Raw genomic sequence first — 18,209 nt, 5'->3', positions numbered from 1 at the left:
TTCAGAATAGGTAGGCGTTTGGATGATAACTTGTTTGTTCTTACTCAGTGTATTGAAATATCAAAAGGAAAAAGCAGACCGTTGTATGTGGCCATTTTAGACATTACAGGAGCCTACAACAACGTAGACTGCAATATTTTGTGGGATATTCTGGAAGGGGAAGGCTTAGGTAACCACTGCCTACAGCTTTTGAGAGAGATTTACCTTGAAAATACCATTTGCGTTGAATGGGAAGGGATGAGGAGCGAGGAGAAAGTTCATATCAACAAGGGACTGAGGCAGGGGTGCCCTTTATCCCCGCTGCTGTTTATGATGTACATGGTGAGGATGGAGAGGGCGCTAGAAGGAAGTAATATCGGGTTTAATGTCTCATACAAACAGGCGGGTACGGTAGTAGCGCAGCAACTCCCAAGTTTATTTTATGAAGACGACATTGTGTTGCTAGCTAACAAGCAAAGTGATTTGCAACGCCTGTAGAATATCTGTGGACAAGAAGGCAACACTTTAGGTGTGAAATTTAGTGTTAGAAAATCAGGTGTTATGGTATTCAATGAAAACTGTGAACAGACAGTGGAGATACGGGGCCGAGAAATACCTCGGGTAACAGAATATAAATACCTTCGTATATGGATAAACGAGTGCAATAAATATATGGAAACACAGGAAAAAAACCATAAGAGTAAATGGGAGACAAATGCAGCCATAAAGAAGCACAGAGCGCTATGGGATACTATAGGTACGAGGTCCTCCGAGGTATGTGAAAAGGTGTAATGGTTCCAGGACATACTTTTCGAAATGAGGTTGTTTCCTTTAAATCAGGGGTACAATCAGGACTCGATGGGAACCAAAGGTCAGTGGGTCGCCTCGCATTGGGCGCTCACGGGAAGACTGCAAATGAAGCTGTGCAGGGTGATATGGGCTGGACTAGCTTTGAAGTGAGGGAAGCTCGCAGTAAAATTGAGTATGAAGAACGGCTGAGGAATATGGAAGAAAGTAAATGGGCTGGGATAGTGTTCAGGTATCTGTACAGGAAAAACATTGATTCACAAAGGAAAAGAACTAGGAAGCTTACCAGCAAGTATGCGGCCTGTAGGGTTGGCAACACAGCGACAAAGAAGGTCAAGCGGAAAGTCAGAAAGGCTGAAATAATTTCATGGGTGGCTGCAATGGAAAAGAAACCTGCCATGAGTAACTACTTAAGAGGAAAAAACAAAATCAGGAAAGAAACCACGTATGATAACTCAAAGGGAAGCTCATTACTTTTCGAAGCCCCCGAAGGGCCGTCTGCGTCAGCAGGCGTTTGGTGTGTTGCGACACCACGTACCCGAGCACACGAGGGTTGGACCCTCCCGCGTGTAGCCGTGCGCGGCTTAGTCGTGTCCGGGGAAAGGGGGATCCTGGGGGTTGAGCCGATGCCGGGTGTTCGGACCTTTAAGGTCCCCCGGCGGAGGCAACACATCTCTTTGGCCTCTGCTTCAAGTAGACAGCACCCCCAGACTGACCCGCACGGGGGAAACCGGTAGTTGCCTTTTCCTGTCTCTCTCTCCCTCCAGCCCTCGTCTTTTTCTCACTTTTCATCTTTCCTGTCCTCTCCTAGCTTCCGCTTACTTCCAATTTTTCCAGGCAGCAAAGGTTAACCTTGTGTGAATAGCCAATCTAGGTTATCTCGTATTTGGTTATAGTGATAACGTATAGCTGGCGTTTGCAGGACCTGTTTTTACAGTCCCTGTAGCGTCCCCTTGTAGGGCTCCACGGTGGGTGGCTGGCGTTATTGCCGAAAATTACATTATTCTATGGCAAGTTCCTGCTCTCCCCTTCCTGATAGCCTCAGAAAAGAGGGCGCACCGAAGATGTGTTCCAGTTTTTTGGAAGCCAAAGGCTGAACTTTCCACGATATCATGTCATCGACTCAGATAAATCAGATAAGCAAGTACGAACAATCTCCCCTTTTCTAGTTTCCAATTCTTTAACTGATGTCCTTTGTCTAGGCTACAAGGCATCAAGGATGGCAAGTGGTGATCTCTTAGAGCTGCATGATCTGAAACAATACTTAAAGTTGACCAGTCTAGTGTCATTTGGAGATGTTCCATTGACAGTAACTCCACACCGCACTCCGAACACCACCCGCGGCGTTGTCTCTGATGATGATTTGTTTCAGCTGACAGAGGCAGAGCTACTAGAGGGCTTCAATGAGCAGAATGTTGTTAACCTGAAAAGAATAAAGATGACGCGAGATGGCAAAGAAATATGCGGCCAAACACCTAATACTCATCTTCAGTTCAAGTGTCCTGCCCGAGTCAATCGAAGCCGTGTACATAAAGCTCCGTGTTCGGCCGTACGTCCCTAATCCCCTGCGATGCTTGAAGTGCCAGCGTTTCGGTCACAGCTCGCAGAGCTGCCGAGGCCGCCAAACTTGCACGAAATGCAGTGCTCATGAGCAAACCTCTGAATCTTGTGAAAACTATCTCCACTGTGTAAACTGTGATGGGGAGCACGCCGCGTACTCGCGGTCGTGTCCATCCTGGAAAAAAGAAAAGAAATTTTGACGATAAAAGTAAAGGAAAATATAAGTTTCAAGGAGGCACGCAGGTGGGTATCCTACCTGCCCAAGAACACTTTTGCCGATGTGACGCGTCAGGGGGCAGCGACACAAAGGCTTCCGGCGGCTGTCCGACCCACACCCAGTGAGGCTGCACTGACGCCATTTGCCTCCCCCCCTCCGGCGGCTGCAGCTAGCGCTGCTACGCCAACCCAGCAAAGGGGGCCATCTACCTCCTGGTTGGTGGCCTCAAAGACCTCATTTAATGTGCCGAGGCCTTGACGTCAAACAAAGCGCTCGGAAGAGCGCGTGTCCAGCGCTTCTCAAGAGGCGATGGACACAACGACCAGCCAGACGGCGCCACCAGCGCCTAAGGAGCGCCGAGGCTCTCTCGATCGCTCCAGAAAGGACAAAGCTCATTTATCATAATGGAAACACAAATACTACAGTGGAATGTACGAGGACTACTAAATATCTGGATGACATTAGAGAACTAATGCAAAAACACTATCCTAAGTTGCTGTGTGTTCAAGAGACACATTTGAAACCCACACAGACAAACTTTTTACGTCAGTTCACAATCTATCGTAAAGACCGCGACGAGGCTAACGCCTGCGGCGGTATTGCAGTAGTTGCGGATAAATGTGTAGCTTGTCAACAGATAGCCCTCCCGACACCCCTTGAGGCCGTGTCGGTTCGGGCAATCCTCTTTAAAAAACTGGTGACTGTGTGCTCTTTATACATACCACCTAACTATCACCTGAAAAAAAAACGATTTCCATAACCTAATTAATCAGCTTCCTGACCCCTACATACTCGTGGGTGATTTTAATGCCCACAACCCGATGTGAGGAGATTCGCGGTGCGACGCGAGAGGTCTAATAATTGAAAATTTTCTTTTGACCTCTAGTGGCCTGCCTGTTTAATAAGAAGGAGCCGACGTATTACAGTGTCCAACACAATACATATTCAGCAATAGATCTAGCAATCGGTTCTTCTCTTCTGCCTCACCTAGAATGGTCCGTGATCAATAAATTGTATGGAAGTGACCACTTCGCTGTGATTTTAAGCCTGATAACTTTGCATGAGAACCCTCCGCATATTCCTCGATGGAAATTAGCATCGGCGGATTGGGAGCATTTTAAAGAATCATCTTATTTGCCACCAGATTTTATAAATAATTGTACTATAGATAATGTCGTTGCATATTTTACCGCTTTTATTATGGATCTAGCCGAAAAGTTTATGCCGCAGACGAATGGTGGCTCACTAAGGAGAGGTGTTCCCTGGTGGAACGAAGACTGTAGAGAGGCGCGAAAGAGACAGAACAAGGCATTAGGCGTATTGCGCAGATCGCCTAATGCCGAAAATCTAATTCACTTTAAACAAATTAAATCACAGGGAAGGCGGACACGACGTCAGGCAAAGAGAGAAAGCTGGGTGAGGTTCCTCTCCGGCATTAATTCATACACGCAGGATGCAAAAGTGTGGAATGGCTTGAGAAAGCTGCAAGGGCAACAAATCCATCCGTTGCCTCTGGTGAACGACCAAGGGGATAACCTTGCAAGATAAGGCAAACTTTCTTGGGGAACACTTTGAGCGTGTTTCGAGCTCAATACACTATTCTGAATATTTCCTTAAATATAAAGAAATAGAAGAACTTAAGCCATTCGTAAGTAAATTCAGACACGACGAAGCGTATAACCGGCCATTCAGTATTGCCGAGTTAAGGGCTGCCTTGATCTCATGCAAGAGCACTGCACCGAGACCTGACCGAGTCATGTATGGCATGATCAAAAACTTGCACACTGACACACAAGTTACACTACTCGCACTCTTCGACACTATTTGGGCTGCCGGATACCTTCCACACACATGGAAGGAAGCAATTGTAGTCCCTGTTTTGAAGCAGGGGAAAGACCCATCCCTGGCGGCTAGCTATCGCCCGATAGCTCTTACAAGCTGCCTGTGTAAGCTTCTTGAAAAAATGAATAATCGCAGACTCGTACATTTCCTTGAACTCACCAATATACTTGATCCCTATCAGTGTGGCTTCAGGGAAGGCCGGTCGACAACAGATAACCTTGTACGCATTGAAGGATATATTCGGGACGCATTTGTACATAAACAGTTTTTCTTATCAATATTCCTTGACATGGAGAAGGCATATGACACAACATGGCGCTACGGCATCTTGCGAGACTTGTCGGGAATGGGCATCTGTGGAAATATGCTAAAAATAATCGAAAGCTATTTGTTGAACCGCATCTTCCGCGTGAAAATTGGCAACGTATTGTCGCGACCTTTCACACAAGAAACAGGTGTACCGCAGGGAGGCGTGCTTAGCCGTTCGCTCTTTATCGTGAAGATGAACACGCTTCGTGCTTCATTACCACCTGCCATTCTTTATTCCGTCTACGTGGACGACATTCAAATCGGCTTCAAATCCTGTAACCTCGCAGTATGCGAGAAACAGGTGCAGCAGGGCTTGAACAAGGTGTCTAAGTGGGCAGACACAAACGGATTTAAAATCAACCCCCCCAAAAGTTCTTGTGTTCTTTTTACTAGAAAGAGACGCCTGGTTCCAGATCCTTGTGTTCAACTGTGTGGACATCAAATGCCTATCAACAAAGAACACATAGTTCTAGGTATTGCACTTGACTCCAAGCTTACTTTTATTCAGCACATTAAATATCTCAAAGAAAAATGTCTAAGCAGAATGAACTTACTTGAAATTCTGTTCCACACAACACGGGGTAGCGACTGGAAGCGTCTGATGAATGTTTATAAGAGCCTAATTCGATCACGATTGGACTATGGTGCCGTCGTATATAACTCTGTCGCTCCGAGCGCACTATAGATTCTAGATCCTGTCCACCATCTAGGTATCCGCGTAGCCACTGACGCTTTCAGGACAAGCCCTATTGAGAGCTCATACGCGGAATCAAATGAATGGTCACTCCATCTACAGAGAACTTACATCAGTCTTACATATTTCCTGAAAATACACTCCAATCATCAACATCCATGTTTTAACACTGTTAACGATATGACGTGTTCTACACTTTTCCATAACCGTCTCTCTGTAAGACAGCCTTTCTCGCTTCATGTGAGGGAGCATAGTGATGAAATGCATGTCCCACTCCTGGAGCTTCTCCTAATGCATCCAACCAAGCTGTTAGCACCTTGGGAGTGGCGGGTGATAGAATGTGACATATCCTTTTTAGAACTAACAAAACACGCACCAGAGTTCGAAATCCGAATGCATTTCCCAGAGCTCCAGCACAAGCACTCCTGCGCAGAGTTCTACACAGACGCTTCGAAGCCAAATGTCGGGGTGTCTAATGCTGCCGTCGGCCCATCCTTCTCACAATCCGACGTACTGCATCCGGAAACAAGTATCTTTACGGCTGAGGCCTACGCATTACTGCCTGCTGTGAAGCATATAAGAAAATCAAAACTTCGAAAATCAGCTATATATACAGACTCCCTAAGCGTCGTAAAGGCCTTGATGTCATTCTATACACACAATAATCCAGTACTTAATGAACTCTATTCCGTCTTGTGTAAAGCGCACATATCTAACCAGCATATCATTATATGCTGGGTGCCGGGCCATAGGAGCATTGAGGGTGACGTTCTGGCGGACGAGATGGCCACGTCAATCGCATCGCAAGCTGTTAGCCCTACCGCTGAGGTGCCTGTCACAGATCTGAGGCCTTTCTTACGAAATAAACTGCGAAACCACTGGCAACGCATTGTGGGACGCGGAAACAAATAACAAGCTCTACCTGATAAAGCCACAGTTAGGATTCTGGCCCTCTACTACAATATCGCGACGAACAGATGCCCTATTCTGTCGTTTCAGAATAGGACACACATTTGGCACCCATAATTTTCTACTCACTGGAAGTGAGCCTCCAACCTGTGGTACATGCGGGGGGAGGCTGGCCGTACTCCACGTCCTCCTGGAATGTCGGGAGGCCGAATCTGAGAGAAAGAGATATTTTCTCTTAGCATACCGGCAGCACATTCCTCTTCATCCTGCAATGTTCCCGGTCCAGAACCGCTTTTTAATACAGACACATTCCTAGGTTTCCTCAGAGATGTGGTCTTACAAGGTATTAGTCCTATACATTCGTAGCGCTTCCTCTGTTAGAGGATGCCGCTGGGATAGTCGTACTGTAGAGCACATATGCCTCCAGGCCCTTGTGTTTCAAGGGCTCTGGTGAGGCAGTTGTGCTGTAGCTAATTTTTGCACCATACATGTTCTGTATATCATATGATTCTTCCGCAATGCAGTGTAGGACTCATAGTACTCATTAGTCATCGCCGTAATCTTATTGCACGTAGATTTTACGCACTTTACAGCGACTCTTTTAGCCCTCTTTGCAGCCATGTCAGATCAACTTCACAGAACTCATCATTCCACCATGAAATCACTAACACTATATTGGCGCTCTTTGGCCATACCTGGCCCTTGCGCCACTAAACAACACACATTCATTCATTCATACCTTTCGAAGCGAGATCGGGATGCCTTAGAACGCCCACCTATAAAGCGAGATATAAGAAAGAAGAAGAAGCATGTGCTTGCTGCGGAAATTAAAGCTAGGGAAACGACGGAGTATGTTTTACTAGAATGTGAAAACGTCTACCCAGCGGTCGATTTAGGCACCACTGGCCTCCTTGAAGCCCTTGGGTTCAGCGGGAGCAGTGGTATAGCAAACATGTCTGCAATAGGCATTAGTAAGAGGCGATTGGAGGATTGGTGGAAGAAAAGTAGGGAAACGACAAAAGACGGAGAGGTACAAACGCATAGTTCGCAATAAGGGATCACAAAATTTGGGCGTAGTAGTTCATAGAGTTTTTTTTTCTTTTTTCATTGTTTAACCTAGGTAGGACATTAGGCAGTATAATAGCAAGAGCTTGGTGGCGCAACCCAGCACCCTTTCCAAAGGGGACGCTCATAACATCCATCCATCTATCCATGCATTACCCCGAACTCGCTGACCGAGCTCGCTTCTCATCCCTCATCGGAAGGGCGTGCTCTTTATATTGTAGACGAAATGCGCGTGAAACAGAGGCTACTTTAGTATAAACAGAGGCACACCTTCATCGGCGAAGTAGACTATGGTGGGAGCTTTCCTAAGGAAACAACAAATGAGCCTTTGCTGGACAACTCACTTCTGTGCTTCGTCCTCAACGGCCTTTCAGTTTTGTTTAAAATACCCGTGGCCTGCTCCTTCACGAGAAATTGCACTGGCGCGAGCTGCACACGCTCATGCAACATGTCCTGAAGAAAGTTGAAGATATATAATTTTTCGTCTTGCGTATTGTCACCGACAACCACAAGCTCAATGTGTTAGCGCTCCAACTACTATTCAACGGAAGCCCCACGCATTCTATTGAGCACCCAGGAACACCGAATGGAAAGCTTTTCCTAGCATTCGATCAGTGCCACTTGGTCAAAAACGAGCAATCGCAGTTTTTGTCGCTTGACATCGGAAAAGACGGCGAAGTAACGGCGAACCACTTGAAGAGTCTCTACAAAATGCCGCTCTTTCTTGTAGAACCAGTTCGATTTCTAACAAGAAAACACGTGTTGCCACAAATATCGAAAAAAAAAATTAACGTGAAAAGAGCAATTCAAGTTTTGTCTCCCGTCGTGACAGCTGCACTGAAGCTCCTGCAAGAGCAAGCGGGCCTCACATGCGACGCAAGTTGCCCGGATGTCGGACCGTCCATGCCCATGCACGTGAGCAATTGTACCCAGCACATACACCAGAACAATGCCGACTGCAAGCAGTTCGAATCTACAAGCGACAAACGGATAAACTGACTTGAAACAAGCTTCCGCGACAACCTGGCCGATCTGAAAAGGCAGTGCCTGGCGAAGAAATTCTTGACCAAGGAAACTTACGAAGGCCTGGTGTTGACAACTCGTTAAAATGTTGACTGCATTCGATATCTTCTTGAAGAGATGTGCTTTCACTTTGTTTTAAGGAGGAAAATGTCGTCTGACCCAATCGAGTCGTTTTTTGGCTGGCTGAGGAAGTCAGCCGGCTCAAATGATCAAGCGGATGCCCGAGCTGTTCTCTCACTTATTGAGAAGACTCCGAAGACTGGCATCGCGTCGGCGTCAAATACGAGCAACGTAATGGCAGCAGAAGGCAACGATTGTTTGTCAACGCTGCTGTAACAGAAAAACACATGGGAAGGAACCAGCAAGGAATTCCATGCAGATGCATGTAGAGAGCTCACAGAGCGACTCAAGCGAGAATAGCTCTGCTTCCTACTCCAGATGTCGCAGAATTGGCTACGGTAGGCGGTTACTTGGCAAGAGCCGTACAAGAAAAGATCGATTGTGTGGAGTGCGTCAGCCTGTTAACAAAGCCAAACGTCTCGGCGCCCTCGCGCTTGCTGTTAAAGAACAAAGACCGCGGTGGACTCATCTACCCATCTGGACAACATTTAGCGGTTCTCTACGCATTCGAGAAATTTATCAGCGTTCTTCTCGCAAGAAGAAGGCACATGGACCACCCTGTAAATGAGGCTGTGAGTGGAGGCTGCAGTACTCCGCGAGCGCAAAACCTTGATTTGCTCGATGCCAGGATGCCAAGAGAACCTGCTGAAACTATTACTGACAAAGTTTTTTATGCCCCATATTCACAAATTTTGCAATGAAGGTGACAGACAAACACGCCTTGGCTCAAGTGTTTGAAATAAAACCGCTCTCACAAAAGACCCTCAAAATGTGAACTATGATGTCACAGTTCGGTGCTTTCTGGTGAAGGGCTGACTCTCCACAATATGTTTGTGTTGCTTACTTCCGATTCACATTGTTTAGAAACATCAATTCAATGTACGATATTATATTATAGTTCCATGTCAAATACGAACGCCAAACGTGTCTCTACAAGCGCGCGCGCAAGCATCGTCGTCGCGTCGTCTGCTCTGGGACAGGATGGATGGATGGATGTTTTGAGTATCCCCTTTGGAACGGGGCGGTTGGTTGCGCCACCAAGCTCTTGCTATTATACTGCCTAATGTCCTATCTAGGTTAAACAATAAAAAACAATAAAAAAAGAAATACTATGCACTCACACACCCAAATGTTCCGATCCCCTATTGCTAACTGTGCTTTTGTACGTCTCCGTTTTTTGTCGTTTCCCTACTTTTCGTCCACCAATCCTCCAATCGCCTCTTACTAATGCATGTTGCGGACATGTTTACTTTTCCACTGCTCCCGCTGAACCCAAGGGCTTCAAGGAGGCCAGTGGTGCCTAAATCGTCCACTGGGTAGACGTCTTCACATTCCAATAAAACATGCTCCATAGTTTCCCTAGCTTTACCGCAGCAAGCACATGCTTCTTGTTCCTTCTTATATCTCGCTTTATAGGTGCGTGTTCTAAGGCATCCCGATCTCGCTTCGAAAAGTAATGAGCTTCCCTTTGAGATATCATAAATTGTTTCTTTCCTGATTTCGCTTTTTCCTCTTAAGTAGTTACTCATGGCAGGTTTCTTTTCCATTGCAGCCACTCATGAAATTATTTCAGCCTTTCTGACTTTCAGCTTGACCATCTTTGTCGCTGTGCTGCCCACCCTACAGGCCGGACACTTGCTGGTAAGCTTCCTAGTTCTTTTCCTTTGTGAATCAATGTTTTTTCTGTACAGATACCTGAACACTCTCCCAGCCCATTTACTTCCTTCCATATTCCTCAGCCGTTCTTCATACTCAGTTTTACTGCGAGCTTCCCCCACTTCAAAGCTAGTCCAGCCCATATCACCCTGCACAGATTCATTTGTAGTCTTCCCGTGAGCGCCCAATGCGAGGCGACCCACTGACCTTTGGTTCCCATCGAGTCCTGATTGTACCCATGATTTAAAGCAAACAACCTCATTTCCAAAAGTAAGTCCTGGAACCATTACACCTTTCCACATACCTCGGAGGACCTCGTACCTATTGTATCCCCGTAGTGCTCTGTGCTTCATTATGGCTGCATTTGTCTCCCCTTTCACTGTTATTGTTTTTTCCTGTGTTTCCATATATCTATTGCCCTCGTCTATCCATATACCAAGGTATTTATATTCTGTTACCCGAGGTATTTCCTGGCCCTGTATCTCCACTGTCTGTTCACAGTTTTCATTGAATACCATAACACCTGATTTTCTAACACTAAATTTCAAACCTAAAGTGTTGCCTTCCTGTCTACAGATATTCGCCAGACGTTGCAAATCACTTGGCTTGTTAGTTAGCAACACAATGTCGTCCCCATAAAATAAACCTGGGAGTTGCTGCTCTGCTACTGTACCCGCCAGTTTGCACGAGAGAATAAACCCGATAATATTTCCTTCTAGCGCCCTCTCCATCCTCACCATGCACATCATAAACAGCAGCGGGAATTAAAGGCACCCCTCCCTCAGTTCCTTGTTCATATGAACTTTCTCCTCGCTCCTCACACCTCCCCATTCAGCGCAAACAGTATTTTCTAGGTAAATCTCTCTCAAAAGCTGTAGACAATCGTCACCTAAGCCTTCCCCTTTCAGAATATCCCACAAAATTTTGCGGTCTACGTTGTCATAGGCTCCTGTAATGTCTAAAAAGGCCACATATAACGGTCTGCTTTCTACTTTTTATATTTCAATACACTGAGTAAGAACAAATAAGTTATCATCTAAACGCCTACCTATTCTGCAGCCATACTGAAGCTCTCCCATAATGCCATTATTCTCTGCCCAAGCTTGAAGTTTTAATTTGCTTCCCTGCATTGCTATAGCCTGTATATTACCGATGTAATGGTCAATGGTCTATACGAGTGAATTCTATTTTTCTCCCCCTTGCCTTTATAAATTAAATTAATTCTACTTTGTCGCCAACTGCCTGGTATTCGTCTGTCTTAAAGTTTGTTCCACTGCTTTCACCAGAGCTTCCTTACTTTTTGGTCCTAGTTCATTAATCAGGGAACATTGTTTAACTGCGCGAATAAACGGACCACAGAGACAGCATGGGACAAGGACGGGCGCAGTCCTTGACCCATGTTGTCTCTGTGGTCCGTTTATTCGCGCAGTTAAACAATGTTCGCTAATATGTACCAACTCGCCCAATAAGTTCTAAACTTCATTAATCAGCCTAACGGGAACCTCGTCTAGCCCTGTGGCTGTGCACTTAGGAATTTTCTCTTCCGCTTTTATCCACTTTAAATTTGTCAGCACCAGCTCCTTTTCCACTTGGGTCTCTTTCATGCTCTTTTTTTTTTCTTCAAATACAAACTCGTCATTGCCTTGGAAATATGCGGCTGTTATTTTTCTGATGTGATTTATTCCCGCTTCTACTTCCAGTCTGTTTTCATCTTCGTCGAGGATATGTTGTTGTATTGTTCTTGACTTCCTGCATAACAATTTTATGTGGTTTCAAAATATTCTAGGTGCGGCCTTCTTTTTCTCGCGTATTTCTGACAACCAACGTTCACTTTCACCTTTTAATTTTGCTTGCACCAGTATTTGAACCAGAGACTTTTTCGCCCGGTATATTTCCCATTTACTGGTTACTTCATCCTGCGGCAACTGCGCCTTCTTTGCCTGCCTGTGCTCTCGAGATGCTTTCTGTCGTTCTGCGATCGCTTCTCGTACCTCCCTGTTCCACCAGATTTTTCGTTTTCTTTGTTCCTTTCCACCGAACTTGTTTTCTCTTTGCATATTTCTGTCGTTATTACACTAGCTTAGAAGCTCACCATATTACCACTCTTGGCCATTTGCGAATTTCTTCCTCGACTCTAGTGACTATATTAGCTATTTGTTCAGCCTTCAGATTTGGACTCGCTTTTTGCGTTCCTTGCTCTCTTTCCCAACTACATATCTCACTTTTAAAATGATGCGTTTATGGTCACTCCCTATGCTGCTATGCCCTTTCTCATCAAAGACCATTTCTCTCAACTTATGAATTCCTCCTGTCATCAGACAGTAATCAATGGTCGATTGCCGGTTTCCCACTTGCCACGTGATCTGCCCTTCACACTTAGGCCCCGTATTCACGACAACAAGGTTATGTACCCCACGAAGGTCTAGCATCCCATTGGACCACAGATCACCAGTGACTGTCCAAAGGACGTCCTACAAAGGATATTTTGATGTCCGTCGGACATCCCTAGAAGTCCCGATGATGACTACGGATGTCCATAGGATCGTCCGACGCAAGAGAATTGCACATCCAACGAACGTCCATCGTACATCAAAATCAAATATTCGACGTCCACAGGACCTTTGACGATAACCCAATGGAGCACCAGCGTCCTACAGATGCCCAGCAGAGATCGAAAACGGGACATTCGGACGTCCCTGGGATTGAAGTTCATAGAAACGTCCCCCGAACGTCATAATGGGATCGTCGGACGTCCAAGAGATGTTTAAATACGGATTATTCTTATTGCATAACCCCGAGTACATCCTAAGGACATTTTTGTCACGATGTAGGACGCTTCTGGGACATTTTACCAACCGTCCAAAGGACGTTTGTGGGACATTTGGTTGGGGATTTAAGATATCCACAGGGCGTCCATATTGATTATATATTACCATAATTGGGACGTTCCTCAGTATGGGCTCTACAGTGCAGCAAGCCTGCTGCAATTTACATACCATTAATAAAGTAAGCTAGGCCTGGTTTTGTGGGGCAATGATGAAAAGGAACTGCATGGCTCCTGAAGATCCATTCCAGTGGTCCAATAAGGCGACCAAATATTTTTCTCATGCAAAAGCTGAAGTACCGGGAGACAAGCCAGGAATACAGCCCACCGTATCTCAAAGCACGTTAAATGAACGCTGTAGTGCAACTAAGCATTGTGCACACGGTTCCCTGCTACGCTAAGCAAATACATTACATACAACTTAATAAAAATGCATTAATTCAAAACATATAGACATGCAACCTCTACTTTTTTGTGCTAACAGGGACGAAGCTACAGAACTAAGTTCTGCAGGCTGCTGAATCATTTGACAATCTCATTAAAAATACAGCATTTGTTTCAATAAAACAGTTGCCGGAAGATCACTCGTTGAACTCTAAAATGCACTCAGCAGTTTTTAGTAAAACCAATCAATGCAAACAAATAAAACTCAATAATTTCATCATACAAGATAAGCTATTAGGAGTTATTTATACAGCACCGTGGTTAGTAAAAGTGCACATTAATCAAACTCTTTACAAATGCACTTTGGGTAGCAAGAAAATTTAGGAATTCGCAGTGGGGCCACTATGGAACTTATCACGAGGCTTGCTGTGGGCTCACTTCCGTGGTCGCAGGCACATCAATGCAAAATTTGCTGAAAAGTTTAGATACGTTATACACTTTAAGTTGCCAGAGCCTTTCCCTAGGGCATATTCAGTAGTTGCATACACGAACACGAGTTATGCTAAATTAAGATGTCACAACTACGTTAGGCATTAGGAAAAATAACTCGAGACTAGGTTAGTGGTTATATATAGACAACAGCTGTTGTATGATCATCCATTTACACTCTAAAAACAGTTGCACCCTATGGGGTGTATATTTGCCACAGAACAATAATAATCTGTCTTACCCGCATTTCCTTTCTTTAACGCTGCAAGCTCGGTACTTCCATGTCACGAACGGCATGTGCATTATCAGCATGACAGAGCATTCTCGACAGGAAAGTAACGAGCGCAGGTTTTTCAAGAAAGGAAACGCAAGCAAGACAGATGACGATTATTGTTCTGTGGTAAATTTACACCCCAAAGGGTGCAACTGTTCTTAGAGTGTAGAGCAAATGCGCTGTGCATCCACAACAAGTTCTGGCAAAGGTCACCAGAGCAAACATCGACACTTTCGTGTGTAGTGACAAGATCATTTCAGCTGAGCTAATAATTCACAGACGCACCTCGGCCAGTAAAAGAACTTTAAAAGCCCTAGCTATGCAAGGGTGGGGGTGTACAAAAGAAGTTAGGAGGGCTACCGTGGGCTGACTCACTTCAACGGTCGCGGGCACATAAATGCAATATTTGCTGGAAAGTTTAGAGGTATCTTAGCCATGACGGAAGCTACTCCAATTTCTGCAGGCCTCCTTCAGTGGTTGCACACAGTAAAAGTACTAAATATTTTACAGACGCATTGGGAATTAAAAACTTCCTAAAGGATCACTTAAGCAGTTGCAAACACGAACATTACTGGAGAGTTCACACATACAAAAGCAGTTACAAGATACTTGCTTCAACACAATACTAAACTGATTTCACAGCTAGATACTAGAGTTACAAGACACTCGCTGCACTTGAGTGGTCACAAACACAAATTCACCATAAGTGTTCATAGGCTTGAAGGCCTCTAAGCAAGTAAACAGAAGCTGAATGCGACCTTCCCGTGGTCACAGCCAAATATTGCTGCACCGTCACAGGTACCTTGGCGACAACACAATTAACTAAAAGCTTGCAGCATGCTCGCTTCAGCAGTCATAGACAGAAAAATGCATTATATGAGTTCACCCATATGAAAAGCTAATAGAGGATTTAGTGGGCTTGCTTCAGCGGCCACACATAAACACAATTTCATCCTAAGAATTCACGGGTATCAGACAGCCTCGATGGAAGTTACCAGAGGCAGAGCATGACTGTTCTTCAATGGCAGCAGTTACAAATGCTTCTGAAATGATCACAGGTATCTTGGCGACTAAACATTTCACTAATGCTCACTGCAGGCTGGCTCAGCGGTCGAAGACGACTACAGTGCAGTTCACGTGTACTAAAAACTTAGTGGGGCATTTCTGTGGACTTGCTTGAACAGTCACAGAGACAAGAATTAACCCAGAGTTCATAGGTACATCGGCCCATAAGGAAGTCGCCACACGCTGGGTGAAGCCTTTCGCCCACAGTTTCAGATGCAGAACAGAAGAGATCACGGGTACGCTACACAATTTACTAGCCATCCTGAAGGATCGGTTCCAGTGGTCGCAGACACGAATAACACTGTTTAGATCAGAGGTACTAAGAAAGCAGAGTTCTGTGGACTTGTTTCCGTGCTGATCCTCAACAAAGAATATTGTCGATCCAAAGTGACACCAGGCTGATGGCAGCGACACAGCATGACTGTAAAGTATGCAATAAAAACGTGTTAGAAATGTTTACGAAAATTGCTATCTTAACAACCTGCACATTTAACAGCAATCTGCAGGTTCTGACAGCAACTTTGCTTCTTTGTGGCTTAATACAAACTCGTTGAGCGAACAGTTATCAGAAAAGAAGTAATGATTTCAACTCTGTACAAAGATAAAAGGAATTCTCCTAGTCACTACGTCAGCATAGCACAGTTTCGTCCGAAAAGCGAAGCAGCGATTGGGATAGCAAATAACCAAACGCTATATTTAAGCAGCTGTACGTGTTATCGCCACTTTAAATTACAGTAAACCTTCGCTTCCTTGTTAAATTAACAATGTCGTGCGCAAAGCCAAACATGAACACATCTCCCTGACGGTAAACAGGCTGTATGAACGCTGGCGTGAAGCGGGGCAGCAGCGACACGCGATCGCTTTTTGCTGCTTCCAGCCACAATGCCTTTCCGGAGCCAAATCTACGCGAACTTCGACACTAAGCTGCGCGGGAACAGCGCCCACGAAGCCACTACCCACCGCGGCGCACGTACGCCTCTCTCCATGGTAATGAACGCGTTAATGCGGTAGCCCGGTGTCTGACTGGCCGGGCACCATCGGAAGAGCTGTCCAACCCAGACGACGCACTGCCAGAACCCCTACCGAGACGCTCGAGTACTACCGACAAAGTCGCCATAACTATCCCCCTCCTCATCCTTCGCTTAAGAGGGCAGATGCCGCTGTCTGGCGGCAACTGCAGACCAATTCATTTCCTTGTCTCCGCATGCTACATATCTTTCATCCCCCCCTGTACCCTTCCTATTGTCCCCACTGTGGGGCCAAACCCACGGTGTATCACCCCATATGGGAATGCCCTAACCCTTCAGGTGTTCCTCCTATACCCAACCCTACCCTTTCCTCTTGGGAGTCTGCGCTGCTCAGCACAAGCCAGCAGGTACAGCAACGGCTGGTCCAGCGGGCTCGCGAAGTCGCGCATGGCAATGGAGCCCTGGACTGAGGGCCCCACTTATCGAGGAAATTTTCTACTTGCTTTACGAAATAGATGTTTATTTTCTCTCTCTCCGCGTCAGCGGAATTTCATCAGGAGTGTCCGTACAATTTCTATCGCAATAATAATACAAAAATTAGGCGATTGTCTACTACAAAACTCCAGTACTTATACATCGACAATATGGGGATGTAACAGTCTCGTAATTTTGTCCAGCGCGTCGCACACACATGTCAGCACATACGCTGGCCCAACTGATAGCAAATGCTAGAAAACTGAAGCAGCACGGTTGGTCAACCGCCCTCTGTGCGAGGTGCTGCCATTGAAATACAAATGCCTACAATATAGTTCCGTTATTTGGAACTTCCGCGATTGTATTGGTCTTGCAAACGCGAATATCCAAAGAAAATTCAAACGTCAGATGAAACTTATGCTACACGGTAAGTCACCTGACAGAGTGAGTGAGTGAGTGAGTGAGTGAGTGAGTGAGTGAGTGAGTGAGTGAGTGAGTGAGTGAGTGAGTGAGTGAGTGAGTGAGTGAGTGAGTGAGTGAGTAAGTGAGTGAGTGAGTGAGTGAGTGAGTGAGTGAGTGAATAAACTTTTATTGGGTCCAACAAAACGCGATAACACGCGCACCCGACAGAAATTTAATTAACAGTCAATTTAAATTATGGGGTTTTCATGTGCCAAAACCACTTTCTGATTATGAGGCACGCCGTAGTGGAAGACTCCGGAAATTTCGACCACCTGGGATTCTTTAACGTGCACATAAATCTAAGTACACGGGTGCTTTAGCATTTCGCCCCCATTCTAATCCCGGCATTTCGCCGGGATTCTATACCACGGCGGGCAATTAACAGTCAAAAGAGACAAACGTTCACCATTACTAAAAAAATAAATTATTGAGATTTACGTGCCATAACCCCGATCTGATTTTGAAGCACGCCATAGTGGGGGACACCGGAATAATTTGTACCACCTGGGGTTCGTAACATGCATCTAAATCTAAGTACACGGTTCTTTTCGCATATCGCCCCCATCAAAATGCGGGCGCCGTGGCCGGGACTCCATTACTAAAAATACGACAACGTGCGAATTCGGAGCGATAGTCTAATAGGCGTAAACGATTCGATCGTTACAGACATCTGAGACGTAAGCTTAACCTCACCAACATAATAGCATGCACCTGAGAACGTGTAACTAAGCAGCAGTCCACAAGATGTCGCCCAAGATTTCGTTATTCCCAGAAACGAACGTGTGGGGCATATTGTATGGCAGAAACGTGTGGGAAAATTCAGCAGCGCGGCAGGCCAACCATCACGTGCAACAAGTGCTGCGATGGCGGTACAAATGCCCACAAATGTTTAGTTATTTCAACCGCATGCCATTTTACGATCGCTCTCGCAGTCGCGGTTACGCAAAGAAAACTTAAACGGCAGACGAAGCTCAACTGGCGACACGGTTAATCAGTGAGGGCGGGCGCGTGACGCAAATTTAGCAGTCAACGAAGACCGACAAACATTCCCCATTATTAATACGAAACAATACGACCACGTGCGAATG

General features: G+C 45.6%; 1 pseudogene; it reads left to right on the top strand.

Annotated features, from left to right (window-relative positions):
- The first annotated feature begins 8,093 nt into the window (after positions 1–8,093).
- On the top strand, positions 8,094–9,300 carry LOC142591604 (uncharacterized; annotated as a pseudogene).
- The last annotated feature ends 8,909 nt before the right edge of the window (positions 9,301–18,209 follow it).

Source organism: Dermacentor variabilis, chromosome 8 (assembly GCF_050947875.1).
Source record: "Dermacentor variabilis isolate Ectoservices chromosome 8, ASM5094787v1, whole genome shotgun sequence".
Taxonomy (NCBI): Eukaryota; Metazoa; Arthropoda; class Arachnida; order Ixodida; family Ixodidae; genus Dermacentor; species Dermacentor variabilis.
The sequence above is the reverse complement of the archived record's forward strand: the minus strand, read 5'-3'. Positions and strand labels throughout refer to the sequence as shown.